The following is a 20,773-nucleotide window of genomic DNA, read 5'->3' as shown; positions in this document are numbered from 1 at the left end:
GCCCAGTCAGAATGGCCACAATCAATAACTATAGGGTCATCTAAGTAGGTAGGAAGGAATCTCACACTCTATGAAACCAAAATTCATTCTTAAATGTTGGCAGCACCAACCCACGAAAAGTATGACTAACCAAAATTCATTTCAAAATTCTATTCATTCAGCACACGTATGTTGTATCTACCATCCCCTCCTTATTTCGATACTTCACCCTTTTTACTCCCAAATATTTTAACACTAGCAGCACAATCACTAGATCCATTAAAATCATTACAAAAAAAAGAAAAATCACTATCCCCTAGATGGAGGCTTTAATCTGTATTGTATTTTTTCTCATTTGTCTCTCCTCCCTATCCATCTCTACCTCTGATAAGTATAACCTACTTTTATAATTGATTTCTAATTATATTTTTATTGTACAGGTGCAAAAATCAGAATAAACGACTCGAGATTGAGATTTAGATGGTTTCTGGGAAGAGCAACCATATATATCCCCATGCTCCAGGGGCTCAACAAATTCTTTGGTATGCAGTTTGTTTTCTGGTTTTCTTTTTGAAGTTTCCGATTATAACTAATTTTAAAATATTGATCCATCTGTGCAGATAAGCAGCTTAACCACAAAGATTGACAAAAACTGGCCTAATTGGGAAGACGATCGCCCCAATGCTAATATGGATATTTGGAAGGAGGAGTGGGTGAGGCATGGATATGTATCAGCGTTCAACGAGTTTGATTTCTTTAATGAAGTTCTGGGGCTGTATGTGCATCTACCAGTGCAAAAGCTAAATAAACTCGTCGATCTCGTTGAACTGCACAAGCAGCTCCAGGCACAAGTACAGTTTACAGAATCAAGCGGGGCTGATCACGATAACTTCCTATGTGAGTGTTGCACATGTTTAAACGATTTGTTCATGGTGTTCGCAAAACGTACATATTGGTATGTAAAAAGGGTGGTTGTTCAACTGACTCGGCTCACCGGGCTGAGTTGGGACTGGGGCACATCGACTCGTGATCCTTCCACTGTCGAGAGCGGGAGGTGTTCGTTGCTCTGTGAAGCCATCCTGACGCAGTGCCCTCCGCTATAGTGATGACACGGCCCAAGCCTACGACCGAACAATGCAACCAACTCCCAACTTGGAGCGGGCAAGTCAACATATTGTGCGCACCAGCACCTACCGGGTGAAACCCGACCAGTGTTCAACCATCTTAATGTCCCAGTGCAAAAGCTAAATAAACTCGTCGATCTCGTTGAACTGCACAAGCAGCTCCAGGCACAAGTACAGTTTACAGAATCAAGCGGGGCTGATCACGATAACTTCCTATGTGAGTGTTGCACATGTTTAAACGATTAGTTCATGGTGTTCGCAAAACGTACATTTTGGTATGTAAAAAGGGTGGTTGTTCAACTGACTCGGCTCACCGGGCTGAGTTGGGACTGGGGCACATCGACTCGTGATTCTTCCACTGTCGAAAGCGGGAGGTGTTCGTTGCTCTGTGAAGCCAGCCTGACGCAGTGCCCTCCGCTATAGTGATGACACGGCCCAAGCCTACGCCCGGACAATGCAACCAACTCCCAACTTGGAGCGGGCAAGTCAACATATTGTGCGCACCAGCACCTACCGGGTGAAACCCGACCAGTGTTCAACCATCTTAATGTCCCAGTGTAAAAGCTAAATAAACTCGTCGATCTCGTTGAACTGCACAAGCAGCTCCAGGCACAAGTACAGTTTACAGAATCAAGCGGGGCTGATCACGATAACTTCCTATGTGAGTGTTGCACATGTTTAAACGATTAGTTCATGGTGTTCGCAAAACGTACATATTGGTATGTAAAAAGGGTGGTTGTTCAACTGACTCGGCTCACCGGGCTGAGTTGGGACTGGGGCACATCGACTCGTGATCCTTCCACTGTCGAGAAGGAGAGGTGTTCGTTGCTCTGTGAAGCCAGCCTGACGCAGTGCCCTCTGCTATAGTGATGACACGGCCCAAGCCTACGCCCGGACAATGCAACCAACTCCCAACTTGGAGCGGGCAAGTCAACATATTGTGCACACCAGCACCTACCGGGTGAAACCCGACCAGTGTTCAACCATCTTAATGTCCCCACTTGGGTTACAAGCTCGCGCGACCAAGCTCGACGTTCATTTCTCGAATCTTGAGATCTAAATATCAAGTAAACTTTTCAGTTTTGAGTGATGTGGGACTAAATCCTCCTCTGCACGTGATTTTTATAGCACGGGAAAACATCGCGCATTATAATGGGCTATATATATATATCAGAGTTGAGGAAGCCCAACCTAAACAAAAGAGAAAGAAACAAAAAAAAAATCATCCTCTGCAACATTCCAAGATATCTGATTCATGGAATAAACAGATATCTTGTCACTAACAAGATTGAACGGATATATGATCTTTGCCCAAATACCTCCAAAGAATTGCCAAGAAAATTTGACTCAGTTTTGCACTCAACATAATTTGTACCCGTTTTACTTGAAGAGATTGAACTTAACTGACTAAAGAGAATGCATATTACATCCCGCCTACTACAGCCGAAGTGCCAGGAACTCACCTGGTTTTCATGGAGTTGCTGTAGTCTACAATGGTTAAGTGCCGTCGGTCCATGAATTCCTTACCTTTTAGTTATAGCGATCATTCCAAGGCCGTGGCACCTGAGAGTGATGACACCTCATTCATTCACGTGTATGTGACACGTATCCAAAATGACTGCCATGTGTGTGAACATAATTCACGGCGCCACAGGGAAACATAAGAGCTTGCAGTGAACACCTGGAACTCAACATAGTATGGAGTAAAACAAGCTCCAAAGAATTGCCAACAGATCTGACTCAGTTTAAAATTCAACTTAATTTTACAAGATGCAGTTTACCAGCTTTACAATCATGCTGTTACCAACAAGGGGCCATCACCCATTCCATAGAAAGATGAAATCCCACACTAGTACATTTGCTGCCCGCGGCGAAATCTGAGTTTGTTTTTCATTCCAACAAAAATTAAGAACGGAAAACTCACAGATGGATTTACAATTCAAAAAGAATGTACAAATTCCGAAACAGGTTAAAGACCAATACACTCACCTGTGATACATACATCCCCTGTGAGCCCAGATAATTCCCCCTTGTTGTGACACTAAGAAAACGTGAAAGTCTCACCCGCAGCCACACCGAATGCAAACTCAGTAGACATATAGCAGCAGATATGGCATTCCTTGATGCCCAGTTGCTTCTTGATGAATTTCTTGGTGTGGGCATTCACTTTGTCAGTCTTGTTGCACAATATTCGCACTGGGCATTCATCTTCACTACAGGTGCATGGGTCAAGATTTCATACAGGTTGGCAAAAAATCCAGAGCATCCATGACAAAGATACGGCCAGCTGCTTGAGGCAAGTATTCGTCAAGCTTTGGTCTGAGTTGAGAGTGTCCAGGAACATCAACTACAAGGACTAGCTTTATCTAGCCCTTCTTAGAGAATTCAGAGTGCACCACAAAACTTCCTTCATTTGGATCCAGGGATGAAAGAGAACAGTTTTCCCACTCCCACTTAACCCAGCAAGAACAATCTTGTTGACTTTGGACGCTTGAATAAGCCAATTAACAAGAAAAACACAAACGTATGTACCAAAACACCAACAGCGGCATAAATCTGTTTACTTTGTTCCAACGTTTATTAAATACGACCATAATTTATAGACAATGGAGGGAGAAGTGTTAAACTTATTGAGAAAGGTGGTCATGATGACTAACAACATGCCCATTTATCTTTCAGCATAGCCTGAGAAGATAGCACAACAATGATTTCTTGGCCCTTGGAACAGTTCCGTTATAAGGATTATACTTACATTAATCATACAAGTGCAGGACTATACTAACATTAATCATACCGTTATACAGTTTCGGAAGTTGCTTCGCAGAAGAAGTTGTGTCAGATTGCACTAGCTTAGGTTATGGCTGACGGGTTGATTTCCTGAGACCTTATCCCGAGAGCTAACTGAAACAAAGACATCAATTTAGCACGGATAGATAGAACATGTTTCAGCAATTCAGCTACTAAATCATGCAAGAAAACAAATTTACAAAGTCATAAATTCAATTACAATCTGGGCACACATATTAGGTGGCAAACTAACCACAGTTTCACAAATATCATAAATTCGGCAAATTCATGCTTTTTGCTTCTTCATTTGAAGACTCAAAAGTTCAAAACATATCATAACATTTGAGTCAACAAATATAGAAAACTTTCCATCCAAATCATGAAAATATTCATACACCAATAGCAGCAAGAGCATTATCGGATAAATAAGCAACGGAAGATTACATCATGCTTGAGGAAGGAAATGGATTGACATGGTGTATATATTAACTTTATGCCTGTCTATGGTACACAATGAAATTGGTATAAAAGAGGCCTATGGATTTTACAGTAACCAAAGCAGTGAAGTACCCAAATAGATAAAGGGTGTGGATTCATAGCCTTTGCTTTTTCAAGAAAAGTTAAAACTAAGATGAGTTTTTGGCGAAAGGTCGTTTAAGCCAGCAACACGTGGAATTGACAATTCATTCCCTATGAAACAAAGAAAGTTTCATTTAGCATCCATCCTGCTCATCCACATTGGCCTCAATCATGGTAATAAGCAAACTCTAATATGTTTCAGGAAATGAATGATAGGATCCACCTGATTTTTTGGCACAGCTCTAGGTTGATTCATGGTTCCCTCCTTCGAAAGAACTCAACGCCCTGATCACAGATTCATATATCTTTATTCCTCTCATGTAGACGGTTTCCTCTAGGTACTGCAAAAAATACAAGTAGAAAAAATCGGGAGATAATGATTAGCAAGCACTACATGTGGAAAAACACAAATGTTGAAAATTAATCATGATACCTCATTGTGCTCGTGAAGCAGGATCGGAGTATTCGTCATTGGGGAGAACCCAAAGTAGGAATTCCCAACTCTCTCATGTAACGTGCATCAGTTGTAGAAGCCAAAATTTCAGGCTTAGAGAGCGTTCCACCAGCAGAAACTATGGCTTCCTTGAAAACACCCCACCATGGATTGGTATCACCGGTTGATGTCATTAGAGGACTCCCCATCTTGTCTTTAACAGGCCCATCCTCCCTTAACTGTGATAATAAACCAAGATGTTCAGATATTCTTACAGACACAAGAAAGGCTGCTTCGTACAGTTTATCAGTGCACTCATTTCATCCCAGACCAGTGAGTTGACTAAAGTAATATCTAAGCAGACTGAGCCAAATAATAACTAAACGAAGGGTGGGTACACAGTACGTAAAGCTTAACTGCCCAATTTTGGCATAGAATTTCAAGTGTTTTTAAGGCTCTTTACCTATAGCCTACAGGTATGCGACAACGGCAATTGCATTGTTAATGCTATAAATTGGTATAAGCTACATCAGTAAAGTTCCAAAAGTCTCCGCCTAATAAATCTTTAACAGATTCAATCTTGCATAGATAAACTATAACTAAGCTAATATAAGAGTTTCCAAAAGCTCACCTCATATGTCATATTTCTATAATGTGGCGCCTATTCATCAACAATTCTCTTTCTCAATAGCTCTGGGTCTGCTGTAGGCGGAACTCGAATATTAAATCCTGCTTTCGCTTCTGAAGGTTGCATATTCATTTGATAACCCTGTTTACACAAAACCCCTTCTGAGCACCCAAAATTCAAAAACATTCACACCAAACCATACAGCCAAACAGATATAACACAACTCACCGTAGGCGAAGGAGTACCAGCTTTCATATACACAGGATTCACAGATATAACTTCTGAATTCATTGCCAATCCAGCTTTAACCAAATCAAATCGTCCCTCTCTATATTTAGTTATAATTTCGACACTCTTCATCAAATTCTCCATAGCACTATTATCAAACATCCTTGACCAATGTCCAGGCATACCTGATACCTGATGACATATATAAAAGTTGCTAAACATATCCAGTTTCACCTAACTCTCGCTTACGACTTTAACACCATAATTAATGATAAATGAAACATTAAGAGATTGCTCGATAATCATAACAAGAGTTAGCAAAAACATTTCAGAAGGCTATTTAACTAACTAGAAGTTTCAAAAAGGTAATATTAAAAGCACAAGATCACAAAAGGGAAACTTTGGAAAATGCCCCAATATGGGGTGTAATGTTGGAAATCTGCCCTAACGTCAAAAATAGTTGGAAAAATGCCCCATTCCCTTAAAATTGCCATCCAACCCAGTTAAGTCACATGTGTATGACAACCATCACCACCAGAACCACCACTAAACCGACGCCACCACCACCCGAACCTTAAACCTTGAACCCTAAACCTTGAATCCTGAATTTTGAACCCCAAACCCTGAATTCTGAAGGATATATTTGGCTTTTTTTTCGCATGTATAAGCTCACACATGTGACTTAACTGGATTTCTAACGGAATGGGACAGTTTTCCAACTTTTTAAATGTTGGGGCAGATTTCCAACATTGCACCCAGTTTTGGGGCATTTTTCCAATTCTCCCATCACAAAATCCATGCTAGCAGTATAACTTAAAAACAATGTTCTGAAATGACAAATTTATTACAATCTCCGGTGATTTTCAACTTCTTTCGGGCAAGTTTTGTATTAATGCACACTGGATATGAGATGGCATTATCCAGCTCCCTAATAGAGCAGTAAGGAAAAGGAGAAATCTTTCCACTTGTCTTACCACTGGACTTGAATTCATGTGTTTGCGAATTGTTCCCATCTCATTATGAGGTAATAGGGCTTGTCATTCCACGGGAATAGCGGAGAGACAACCAGCATACAAGAACCAAACACATATCATACACTAACACATATTGTCCATCAAGCAACAACCATCTCGAATAGAACTAGCAGCTCAAGCCAATTAAGGTAAAGTAAACACGAGCGGAGGCAGAGACCTATATTTCGAGTATATTCCTCTCTCCATCTCTGAAGATGGGTCTTTTTGGTTTATGCATAACTTTTTGTCTTGATTTTCCTTGCATTGAACTTTTCTTTGCCTTTTAACTTCAAATTGTACTTAGTTAGCATCCAAAAAAGACTCATATGTTTGTTTTTTAACAACTATCAGGTATCTTGTTAATAGTAGCTTCAAGTATGACTCTGAAAAAATCAAGTTGCGTTGTAATTTGTGTCAATTGAAAAACAAAAACTGTCAATCAGCTGCAATAAAGTTGAAAAGAATATTAGGATCTTTGTAAAATTTAGCATCTTGCTCAAAGAAGAAGAAGACAGTCTGCTTAGAGAATCCCACACACCTGCACATTCTCCTTCCCAAGTGGAATAAGCCCATTGTGTATCCTTGAGACAAGATTCTTCTGTTCCTTGGGTGAAACTCCAAGCATCTGACCATTCATTCTCACCTACAACAAAATTGGTTTACTTTCCATTAAAACTACTACAAGTAATTACAACTCAATCCGGCCCATAGTCAATTTCTAGCAATATGCAATGTTACTGCAATGCCAAAGAAGGGGACAACCCTTAAGCGGCATTATTTATGGTTCGTTATACTACACTCTACGACTAGGGCTCATATCCCTCGTTCCTATACCTCCTGACCCCATGTGTGCAGCTATAGAATGGTGACTTATGTGTCATCTAGTAATCAAACCAAACCCAAAAATCTGCTATAGGTGCAGATAAGGGGTCAGGAAGAACAGGAAGAGAGAATCCGAGCCCCTTCGGCACCCTCTAGGCTCTAACTCTGCCACATCATGATGCTCAAGGTATTTTCGGATGTGAGACGTAGGAGAAAGTTACTAAATTAATCGAGTAAAACGAAGTAATGAAGTCTCAATTTAGTTTTATCCAATCCTCACTTCCGAAAAAGAACCATTTTCTTTCTCCAAGTACAAAGTGAAGGTTGCAGAAGAAGAGTTGCAGAAACTTGAACCATGCATAGTGCATACTCCATTAAATGATCAATACCATCTGTACAGGTTCAATTTTCTGAAACTCTCATCTACAGCTTTAACTGTCTTCTTTCGCTTCTGCTTGGTGCTTAGAATAGAGAATGAAATTTTCTATCAGTATTAGTGTGCACTGGATGTGAGATATTGGAGGAAACTAAGTTGATTGTAAACAAAGGTAAATAATCAAATTTAGTTTCGTCCAACTCTCACTTCCAGACATTAATCATTCTTCGTGTTCAAGATCCGAACAAGTTAAGGTTGGAGGTGAGATGTTGGAGGGAACTGGACCGAAGTTAAAGCATACACATGCATAAAAGGTGCTCGAAAGGTCCAGTTTTCTACAACTCTCTCTTACAACTTTAACACCATAACTAGTGATGGATGAAGCTTGAAGATTGCTTGGTATTTATAACAAGAATTAGCAGGAATATTTCAGAAGACTAGTACCTAGAAGGTTCAGAAAGGGAATATTAAAGCACAAGAGTACCAAATGCATGCTAGCAGTACAGCAGAAGAATAACGGTCTAGAAGGACAGGTTTGTTAGGGTCTTTGGTGGTTTGCAACTTCTTTTGGGCAAGTTTGTATGTTTACAGGAACTTGACATACATTTGAAACCCCCTAATAAATTTGGGAAATTCTTGTGATCTGACTTTAATAATAAATCAAGGACTCTGGACAGTTAAGTCAGTCTTACCTGAGCTTGGTCTAACTTTCCATGAGTTATGATTTTGATCAAGCTTCAGCTATTCATGCTTAAGAAACCTAATCGCAAGACAGTTTCACAAGTCGTGTCAGATTGCACTTGTTTAGTTCCCTGATGGTTAGATTTCCTGAGAGCTTATCCAGAGAGCTAACTGAGACAAAGACATCAATTCAGTATAGATAAGATATAACATGTTTCAGCTAGTAAATAATGCAAGACAACAAATTCGGTCATATATAGGTGGATTAGAAATGCCTATATTGGTTCGCGGAAAAAAGTAGCATTGTGGTTGGAAGTTGGAACTTACAATCTGGGCACGCATATAAGGAGGCAAAATATCCACAGTTTTATAAATATTGCAAATTCATGCTTTTTGCTTCTTCGTGTGAAGAATCAATGGTTCAAAACTTATTACAACATTTAAGTCGAGAAAAATAGATGTTTTCGCATTGAAATCATGGAAATATTCATACACCAAAGACAGGGTAGATTACATCATGTTTGAGGACTGAAATGGATTGACATGGTGTATATCTTAGTTTTATGTCTGTCTATGGTAAATATTGAAGATAATGAATTTTTTAAAGGAGGCCTACCGATTTTACAGTAACCAAAGCAGTTAATTTTCCAAATTGATAAAGGCTATGAATTTCCTAACTAGTCATATGTATAGTTTAGAACTGGCATGATTTTTTGGCGGTTTCAGCCAGCAACATGTGGAATTGACAATTAGCTTTCTACATGTCGAAGAAAGTTTCATTTAGTACTCTTCTTGCTCATCCACATTGGACTTAATCATGGTAATAAAAAAATTCTAACATGTGTCAGGAAATGAACAATAGGACCCACCTGATGTTTTTGGCACAGCTCTACGTTGATTCATGGTTTCCTCTTTCAAAAGAACCCAATGTCCTGGTCACATATTCATAAGCCTTTATTCCTCTCATGTAGACGATTTCCTCTAGGCACTGCAAAAAAATATAAGTACCAAACATCAAAAGAAAATTATTAGCACTACAAGTTGAATAACAAAAAACTAGCATAATTAATCATGATACCCCTCATTGTGCTCGGCGAAGCAAGGTTGGAGTATTCGTCATTGGGGAGAACCCAAAAGTAGGAATTCCCAACTCTCTCAAGTAATATGCATCAGTTGTAGAAGCAAAATAAAATAGTTCCTGTAGACAGATGTAAACCTTGTTCAACTTAACGCCACCAGCAGCTGCATCAGCTCCACCACCATTGCCATGCACCAGCTGAAGATGTTCCAAAAGCTTTGTTCCGGTCACTGTATATCAGCTGCGTATATTAGGATCTTTTTAAAATTAGCATCTTGCTCAAAGAATATGAACACCATCTGTTCGGAGAATCTCGCAAACCTTCAAATTCTCCTTTCCCAAGTGAAATAAGCCCATTTCCATATCCTTGAAACAAACTCGGCATCTGTTCGTTCTTTATCACCTATTATGAGAAAATTTACATAAGCTCAAACATTGTACCATAGACTGTTATATGTTAAATGGCGACATACAAAATTGAGCTATGCGGCCATTGTCATATGTTAAATAATTGTGTCGCCATGAGAATGAAAGCTGGAGCCAATGCAATAAAAGCTGAGTCATTTTTAAGGAGGTGCTGTATTAGATAAATACTGATTAAAATCTTAAACTTGCCATGCTCTTAGTTTCATCTGGTACAAACAAATAACGTTAGCGAACCTCTGAGGTTGAGATATCAACTTGAGAATAAAAGACCTACTACATGAGGTTAATCTTCAACAAAATTGGGTTACTTTTAACTAAAACTACTACCACAAGTTATTACAACTCAATGCACATAGCTTTAACAATATGCAATGCTACTGCCATGTAAATGAAGGGAAAAACAATTATGTCGCATTAAAAATGGTTCAGTCTCACTTGAGACTTGGGGATGTATCCTCTGTCCCTATACCTTCCTGACTCCATGTATGCACCTACAGAATGGTGACTTTGGTGCCATCTAATGACCAAAACAAAGTATAAAATCTGTTATAGGTGCAAATAGGGGATAGGGAGACATAGGTAACAGACGATTCGAGACCCTTCAGCACCCTTTAGCTCTGCCACATCTATGTAAGGAATTGTCGGATGTGAGATATCGGAGAAAACTAAACTGATATGATGAAACTAAGTAATAGAATCTCAATTTAGTTTTATCTAATCCTCACTTCCGAATTTAGTGTTGGTGGCCCTTATTCATGCAAAGGGGGAAGAATATAGTATCAATCAACCGAAACACACCCCCCCCCCCCCCCCCCCATTTAGAGTTTAGGGGAGGAAGATGTCTCAATCTCTTCTCTGTCTGGCCTGGTCGCTGTAAGTACACTACACTACATCTGCAAACACTAACCCGATAAATCATAGAGGAGATGGAACCAACACCAGCATCAATAATAACCGGTATGTTTTTTATTTCGGATCCGATTTTTTTTTGCAATCAATTACTTCAAACCCGGTATGAATCTGCTTGTGTTTAAGTCATTCCCACTTGAGATGTCTGTTGCATGGGCATTTTGTTGATTGGACCAAACATGACCTTACCTAGTATTCTTCTTCTTCTTCTTAGGTCTAGCAGCAGCAATCTGTTAAACAATTCAGATTAGATCCATGGATTCAAAACATTACAAACTAATCAGTTAAAACACTGTTAAATCAATTACAAAGACGAGGTGGCGTTCGTAGCTCGTATGTCTAAAGTTTTTGCTGTTCATAATTAAGCTACGACATAAACTAATCTAGTAATTGGCCGACCAAAGGGAGGCCTTCTATGTGATGAGAAATATGCATCCTGTCAGTCACAACATTTGTCCACCATCAAATCTACTGTCACTAGCACTGTTTGTTTCCCTAAATCCATCACCACCTAACATAATGTACAGGAAAAGCAGTAAGATTCTAATGTAGAGGAAGGAGGTGGTGAAAGCGTGTAGAAGTGGGGGAGGAGAAGAAAAAAAAAGACCTAAAACGTTAAAGTTCAGGGATTTTATATGAAGATGGGTAGGATCAAATTGAACCAAATATACGGCCAAGATTAATTCAGATATGTTTTCGTCCGGTTCGATCTAAAATGTAGCTTCCGATCAGGTCAATTTCTTTGTCGGCCCCCCACCGTGCGCCGTCATCTAGTTCTAAAACCGCAAAAACTCGACTCTTGCCAAGCTGTATTCGGCTATTCTACAAAATATCAGATGCAAATTCTACAAAAACATAATCCAAAGAATCCTATCATTGGGGTTGTAGGGGGCTTTGTTTTTGGGGCTTAAAATGATAATTATAACCAAAACTTGGATATGGGACCTAATCTATGTACAATATCAAAACTACCCGATTAAATTAAACATATTATCTTATTATCCGGTTTAATCTAATTAAAAAAAAACTAAATCTATTATTCTTATCCTTCTCTTCTGTTCTCCTTCATCAATTATGATCAAAATCATGAACTCAATTTTTTGTTTTTCTGACGGGATCAAAATCAAGAAATCGAAACAACTAAACAACTTTATAGTCTTCCATCCATAACTTTTATTAGGTAAGAATCGACAAACCCGTTAATTTTTTTTTTGATTACTTAAATACGTTAAAATGATCAAAGTATGATTTAATTTCAGTTTCAGAAAATACTTACGGCGGCTAGGTGTTCATCTTTTCTGAGCCGTAAGTAGTTTATTTACAGCTAGGAAGCCGATATTTTTCTCTACTTACGGCTGGGAAATGATGAATTCCCAGACATAGTAATGTTTACGGCTAGGAGTTCGTAACTTCCTGATAGACACATTTTTGTTTTTAAATTGTCCTCAATTTTCTCTATGTTGGTACTCCATTTTGTACTTATTTTGGTGTTTTGTGTGTTTGTAGGTATTTTTGGAAGAATCGGCTCGAAAAACTGCTAAAGGCACCCCCGGAGGACATTTGCTAAGTGGACCTCAGATTTGGCTAAGGGGAACCCGCGGTTATGTGCAGCCCAAATTTGTTCTCAGCACCCAAATTACTATCGGCACCCCAACAGAAGGATAAGAGGCACCCTTCATCTTCAACATTCAAAAAGAATATTTGCGGGAAATTTGGTTCCACCGGTAAAGGATTTATTATCTTTAAAATAAGCATATCTTCTTGCCTTATAAACCGGAAGAATTTGAAGAAAAAGAAGAAGATTTTGGAGTTATGGAAGAATATATTTGAGTAATGTGTATTTGTGTGTATAAATAAAGAGCTAGAGAGGGGAGAGAAAATAAAATCATTGCTTTAATAATTTTCTCCCATTTTCATTATTTGTAAACACTTTGAGCAATGAAATTATAATTCGAGCGTGTTTCCAATCTAATGAACTAAACCCAACATTGGGATGATGGAGGAAGCTGGATGTCATCAATGTAGTAATTTGATTAATTCTTTTATTTACTTTTTGCACCGATTTTAAATGATTTATGATTTCTATTAATCAATTGTCATCTTGTTAGATAGTGTATGCTTAGTCTTAGGTGCTTTAGATACACTATGCTTGTAATTTACAATTGATGTTTTACGAAATCTTTCCTTAGAGTTGATATTTCTTTTGTTTGAGCGATAAATGTTTAAGATTAATTTTTGAACCACTTGAATATGAAAACAGTGAAATCCTGAGTCCCAGTGAATTCTTCATCCCGTGACATATTTTGTATATAATTTCTTATTTTTAGTATTTTTATATTTAAGCCTAGAGTCAATTTCAACAAGTCCGAGTGAACGACAACCTTATTTACCATTATTCAAAATTCGATCACTTCCTAGCCGTAAGTTGACCAAAAAATTCAGAATGAATATTTGAAGTGAATTTTATGCCAATCTCAAAATGAATAATGAGTATATGTATCACTTTATACTCGAATTCAAATTTAGAATGAATTCATACTCGATTTCAGAATGGATTCCAAATGATAAGTTTATACTTAATTTCAAAATGAGCATAAAGTTGTACGCAGTTTCAAAATGAATACAAAGCTACAAGCGGTTTCGAAATGAAGAAACGTTAATACTCGATTTTAAAATGAGTATCACTTTATACTCAATTTGGAAAAAGAGTACAAGTTCATACTCGATTAAGATCGAGTATGAAGTAATATTAATTCTTAGATTTACTCATTTTAGGAGTATCAGTAGGTACTCAACCTTAAAATGAGTTCAATTATATACAAATTTTTCATATTGAGTATAGACGCATTACGGCTGGAATAATGTTGAATTTTTAGCCGTAAAGCAGGTATACGGCTGGGAAATGTTGAATATTTAGCCATAAAGCGGGTATACGATTGGGAAATGTTAAAATCCAATCCTTAATTATATGTTTACGGTTAGAAATTCCTAGCCGTATGAACTTCTGATTATCATGAAAAATGAAAAAAAAATAGAGGTGGTGTTGCGGCAAGGTTTTCCCTGCCGTAACTTATCATACGACCGGGAAACCCAGCTGTAATTTGTCCTGAAAATACAAAAAAAAAAAAAAAAAAACTTTCGGCTGGAAGTTCTTTATTTCCCATCATAAAGTGTTGATTTCGGTTGGGTCAACAATATTTCCCAACCGTAACTTATCATACGGCTAGGAAACCCAGCCGTAATTTGTTCTGAGACTTTCGGCTGGGAGTTCTTTATTTCCCGCCGTAAAGTATTGATTTCGGTTGGGTCGAAAACATTTCCCAACCGTAACCCCCGTAAAAACCCAGATATTTTTTGATTTTCAACTGATTTGGATCAATCAAAACTGTAACGGGACATGTTTATAAGGTTCTCTTGACTATTTTTCAGGATGTATTTCATCACTTTCTTTAAAAAATTTCAGAAAATTTCATCAAAAATCTCCTTCTCCTTCTTGCAAATCCCAAAAAAAGGAAAATAAAATTTTTGATTTTCAAAAGTTTAATCTAATGATTAGTATAATCCTTTCACTAGTCTTAATTAGTTTACTTAATCATCCTAATTAATACTAATTTAATTAAGGATACATTAGGTATTATAGAAAATAGGTGGTTAAGTGGTTTAATGGTTTACTATTTCATAACTCTATAAAGCCCCCAAAAACCTAGCCGTTTAAAGCCCCAATAATAAGATTCAATCCAAAGCAACCCTGTGATAAAGGTATAAAGTATCTTAAACAACTACTTTTCAACCTAATTCGTCTGATTAACTCAATATTCATCTTTCATTCATGCACCCAATTCAAATTACATGCAAATATCCCTACCTCATGCTTAAATAAAACCCATCACTAAAATTCAGCTCATCAATCAAAATTCACATGAATAAATCTGTTAGCAGATCCAATGGTCACGATATATTAACACAGATATCTTGTCAGCCTGTCTCAACTGTACGAACAATTCATTTATTGTTCTGTTGTTATTTTCTTGAGTCACATGTATTATGTGTAAGTCATGTCTATATAAAGGACTCAGTCACCTGTACTTCTCTTTAACTTTGATAATCAATACAATCACATTCTTACATGGTATCACATACCACAAAGAGAATTATGACTTCTCTCTGATCCTATATTTTCACCATTAAATCTGCAACTTTCTGTTTCAATGACATAAACAACACAAACTCATCAAGATTCTTCCGTTGTATCACATCAAAGATCTCAAAAATAGGTACACAATCATGACTTGTTTCCACCTTTACCTTCTCCAAATAGATCCCAACATGCGATCTCTTCTCAACCACCACCCCCAACATCTTCATCTCATTTACCTAATCCACCTATTACATCTCCAATTTCACCTACTGTTTCTCCAACATCACCATCCTTACCTCAACATACACCGATTCAATTTCCCTCTTATACTTCAGCCTTTTACAATTTTACTCAACAATATATACCTTTACAACAACAAATACCTAATTTTGTGTCTTCTCAACATTCACAACAACAAGACCAAAATCATCATCAACAATTTCCTCCTTAATTTCAACACCAAACTTACAATCCTTTTCATTTTCAAAGCAAATTTAGTATTCCTTTTCCAAATATTGCAAATTTTGTTTTTGAAAAGTTAAATAGTTCCAACTATCTTGTGTGGAAAGATTAGATGGCTTAGATCTTAATTTGTATAAATCTTTATGGCTTTGTTGATGGATTAGTTCCTGCAGAACAACCTACAATCATGATCAACAACACTCAAGTTCCAAATCCTACCAATCTTGAGTTGTGGCAGTTCGAAAAATTTGTTGGATCATATATTAATGCCTCTGTTGATAAATCTTTATCATCAGAACTTCTTGGTAAAGTTTCTGTAAGAGAAAAATGGCTGCATCTTGCGAAACTCTTTACCGAACAATTTTTTGCCAGAAAATCGATGTTACGATCTCAATTACATTCCATCAAGAAAGGATCGTCTACAATCAGTGAGTTATTACATCAACTCAAAACTATTTCTGATTCACTTGCAAAGATAGGTGAACATGTTCCAGATGCAGATCTTGTCATGTATGCTCTTAAAGTTTTAGGAAGAGAATATATTCACTTTGTGGTAAGTGTTCAACACAGAGAACCTCCACTTCCTTTCTCCGAGTTATGCTCTAGATTGATCAGTCATGAAAAATTTCTGAAAGAACAAGATAAAGATTCATTCTCTTCTCTTGTTTCTGATCCAACAAACTCAGCATTCTATGTCAAGAAGCAGAAATTTCATTCAAATTCTTCTTTTTGAAAACCTAGTATACCTCCTGGTTTTCCTTCATTTCATAACTCCAATACTTCTCAATTACCTTCTTCCTCGTCATCTCCATCTGTTTTCAAAAAAACTGAGTTCAATCCAACTCAGAAACAGATTATTGATCCATACAGTGTTCCTTGTCAGATGTGCCTTAAACTTGGTCATCTGGCTAATATATGTAGATTTCGCTATATGCCTTCAAAGAATAGTGGTCCACCTCAACACAAAGCTTTTCTTGGACTTGATCTTAATACTGGAAGCATTTCAGATCATTCACCTTGGTTCATCAATGAGTTTGACTGCAACGTTCAACCACCATCGAATGTTTTTGAATCTGGAGGTTATTGGGGACATAGTGCTTCTGGTCCTGTTTGGATACCAGATTCTGGTGCATCTAGTCACATGAAAAATAATGCAACTTTGTTGAATCAACCTACTTCCTACACTGGTCATGATCAAGTAATGGTGGGTGATGGTAAGCTTCTTCCTATCTCTTTACAAGGCTCCTCTACTCTAAATACCTCAAATACTGAATTTCATCTCAATAAGGTTCTTTATGTTCCCCATATTCAGCACAACTTATTATCTATAGCTCAATTTACATTATATATTCATTGTGCCTTTATATTTTATCCACGGGGCTATGAAATAAAGTCATTGAAGAACAATCATATTCTGGCTAGAGGAAAGGTACAAGATGGTCTATACCCAATAAGAACTGGTGCAAATGATCAGCATGTGGCTTTCTCATCTTTAGTTCTTCTCCAACTATTTGTCACTCAAGATTACATCATCTTGTTCAAAAGATACTTCAAAAACTTGATGGTTCTTCTGTTACCAAGCTTTCTACTAAGTCATTTAATTCCTTTTGTGGTTCTTGTCAGTTAGGAAAAAAATAAATGTCTTCCATTTCAGTCCATTGGTTCTGTGTCCTATGGTCCTCTTGTTCTAGTTCATTGTGATATATGGGGACCTGCCCCTATACAATCTCATTTGGGATTCAAGTACTATATCCTTTTTGTAGATGATTGTACAAAATTCAGTTGGATTTATCCTATGAAGAATAAAACAGATAGCACTCAATGTTTCAAGGTCTTCAAGTCTCTTGTTGAGAATCTTTTTGATATAAAAATTAAACATTTTCAATGTGATGGAGCACTTGAGTTACTACAGGTCCTTTTAGAGAATTTCTTGATTCCTATGGCATTGATTTAAGAATCTCTTGTCCTTACCTTCATCAACAAAATGGATCTGTAGAAAGAAAGCATATACATATCACAGAGGTTGGCAATACTTTATTCTTTAATGCTTCTATGTCCAGAAAGTTTTGGTTTGACTCCTTCTTGGCTGCTGTTTTTCTCATCAATAGACTTCCAACTAAAGTTTTGGATTACAAGTCTCCTTATGAAGCCTTATATCACACAGTACCTGATTATGCTATGCTCAAGGTGTATGGTTGTCTATGTTATCCAAATTTAGTAGCTTATTGGAAGGACAAACTTAGTCTTAAGTCCTCAGCTTGTGTATTCTTGGGTTATAGCATTTATCAAAAGGATATAGGTGTATGGACTTAAAGACTCATGGGATTTATGTCACTACTAATGTGATCTTTGATGAGAGTAAATTTCCATTTGCTACTACTACTTTTTCTCCAAATATGCCTTCTACTGATGTTGTTATTTCTATTTCTACTGAGGCTCATGTCATATTACAACCATCTACTTCAGTTGATTCATGTATTGATGCTTCTCCAACAACTACTTCCAATGTGGCTTCACATGATATTTCTTCACCAACTGAGCCTTGCATTGCATCCTCTTTACCAACTCTTAAAGGTACTTCTCTTCCTTGCTCAATGAATCCTTATCCAATCTCAAGAATGCACACAAGGTCTAAGTCAGGTATTCATCTACTTAAAACTCTCTATAAGGATTTTGTAGTAAATAATTCTCTTAAGCATCCAGTTCCTTTTGCTCTTCTTAGTAAAGAAACACTTATTTCTGATCCAAAAACCTTCAAAGAGGCTATTAAGAAACCTGTTTGGATCAAGGCTATGCATAATGAATATGAATCTCTCCACAATAATAACACTTTTATTCATGTTCCTTATGATCCCTCAATGAATGTACTTGGTTTAAAATGGTATTCAAGACTAAACTTAATGCAGATGGTACTGTTGAGAGATATAAAGCTAGACTAGTTGCTAAGGGATATCATCAGGTTGATGGAATTGATTTTGAAGAAACTTTTAGTCCAGTTGTCAAGGCTACTACTATTAGATGTGTTCTCAGTCTTGCTTTGTCTCAAAACTGGTGTATTAGGCAACTAGATGTAAGTAATGCCTTTTTGCATGGGAACTTAACTGAAACTGTCTGCATGGAACAACCACCAGGATTTGTTGATCATCAACATCCTAATCATGGTTGTTTACTTCAAAAATATCTCTATGGCCTTAAACAGGCACCAAGAGCTTGGTATGAGAAGTTTAGTAACTATCTTTTGTCTTATGGCTTCTCCAACTCTGTGTGTGATACTTCCATGTTTCTCTATCAAAAAGGAAATGCAAGAATGATTCTTTTGGTATATGTGTATGATATAATCCTGGTAGGGTATTCTGATGCTCTTCTTACTTCTTTTATTGCTTCAATCAAGTATGAGTTTGCTATGAAAGATTTAGGCCCTTACACTACTTCTTGGGTATTGAAGCTACTTTTGATTCCAAGGCTAAAAAGTTGTTGTCAACACAGAATATATATTTTCTTGAACTATTGAAGAAACATGACATGATTGGTTGCAACCTTGTAAAACTACAGTTCCTCAAGGCAAAAGAGTATCAATCTGTGATGGTACTGCTTTATCTGATGTTGCTTCTTATAGAAGTCTAGTTGGTGGTCTTCAGTACTTAACTCTCACTAGACCTCACATCAGCTTTGTTGTTAATTATGTCAGTTAATGTTTACAATGTCCCACAGATGTTCATCTTCAGCTTGCCAAAATAATATTACGTAATATCAAAGGTTCTCTTGGTCAGGGTCTTACACTCAGTGCTGGTAACTGCTCAGACTTACAAGCTTTTAGTGACAGTGATTGGGCAGGTTGTCCAGATACTAGAAAATCTACTTCTGGATATTGTGTCCTTGTAGGTGGAAATCTTGTTTCCTAGTCATCAAAGAAACATCATAATATCTCTCGTTCTTCCGCAGAAGCAGAGTATCGTGGCTTAGCTAATGCAGCAGCAGATCTTATGGCTTTCTTACCTATTTGAAGAATTATTTGTTACTCTTTCTGCCTTGCAAATTATTTTGTGATAATCAAGGTGCTGGAAGTCTCACTGCTAACCCCATTTTTCATGCTCGCAACAAACACATTGATGTGGATTATCACAAGATTCGTGATCTGGTTCGATTTGGTTTCCTTCGTGTCTCATATATTCATACTTCACATCAAATAGTTGATTCATTCACGAAGGGTCTCTCAAAATCTTAGTTCAGTGTGTTGAAAGACAAACTAGTGCCTCATGTACAAACGTCAGTTGAGGGGGGATGTTAGCAGATCCAATGGTCACGATATATTAACCCAGATATCTTGCCAGCCTGTATCAGCTGTACGGACAATTCATTTATTGTTCTGTTGTTAGTTTCTTGAGTCACATGTATTCTGTGTAAGTCTTGTCTATATAAATGGCTCAGTCACCTGTACTTCTCTTTAACTTTGATAATCAATACAATCACATTCTTACAAAATCATTTAATAGAAACCGTTAATTTACCTTTTCTTCAACCTCCTGAGTTTGAATCGACACTTAATTTAGCACCACCACCATAAATCAACAAGGTTCTCAACTGATTCTACATCTACTCTTGATTTCTTCCTCTCAAGATCAAAACCCTAATTTCTTTTCTTCTCTCAAAACTCAAACACTGTCACCTCCCCCTCGATTAATCAAGCTACAAGACTTCTATGAGTCACTCACTTCATTAAAACTCAAATCTTCCGATGTGAAATCGACAGAAAGACAACGAATAGAAGCTAGGGTTTATCATAGTTGTAGATCCAGAATAAAAGAGAGGAGATGATGAAAGTTCTGTAGCTGAGAAATGAGAACAAAAAATCGAAGAAGGAAAGATAAAGGCAGATAAGTATTGAAGGGTGGAAAAAAAAGAAGAAGAATACTTGACCAAACTTTGACTTGGGTGTATTTACTAGTCTTAGTGTTCCCGACCACACGCGCGCTTCGCACTCTTGAACACATCACTGTTGCTATTCGCAACCTACCATTCGCCAGGCCATCATCCATCTTTGTATTTCAGTTTCAAAATTCGAATATCCATTTCATAATTTCCAATTATAACAATAGAGGTGGGAGTTACA

General features: G+C 37.4%; 2 pseudogenes; both read right to left on the bottom strand.

Moving 5' to 3' along the window:
- Nucleotides 1-3,072: 3,072 nt before the first annotated feature.
- LOC113284127 lies at nucleotides 3,073-3,785 on the bottom strand (annotated as a pseudogene).
- Nucleotides 3,786-4,711: 926 nt separating this feature from the next.
- LOC113284054 lies at nucleotides 4,712-7,408 on the bottom strand (annotated as a pseudogene).
- Between the last annotated feature and the right edge of the window lie 13,365 nt (nucleotides 7,409-20,773).

The sequence above is a fragment of the Papaver somniferum genome, chromosome 1 (assembly GCF_003573695.1).
Source record: "Papaver somniferum cultivar HN1 chromosome 1, ASM357369v1, whole genome shotgun sequence".
In the NCBI taxonomy this organism is placed as follows: domain Eukaryota; kingdom Viridiplantae; phylum Streptophyta; class Magnoliopsida; order Ranunculales; family Papaveraceae; genus Papaver; species Papaver somniferum.
Note: the sequence above shows the minus strand (reverse complement) of the source record. Positions and strands in the feature narration are given on the sequence as shown.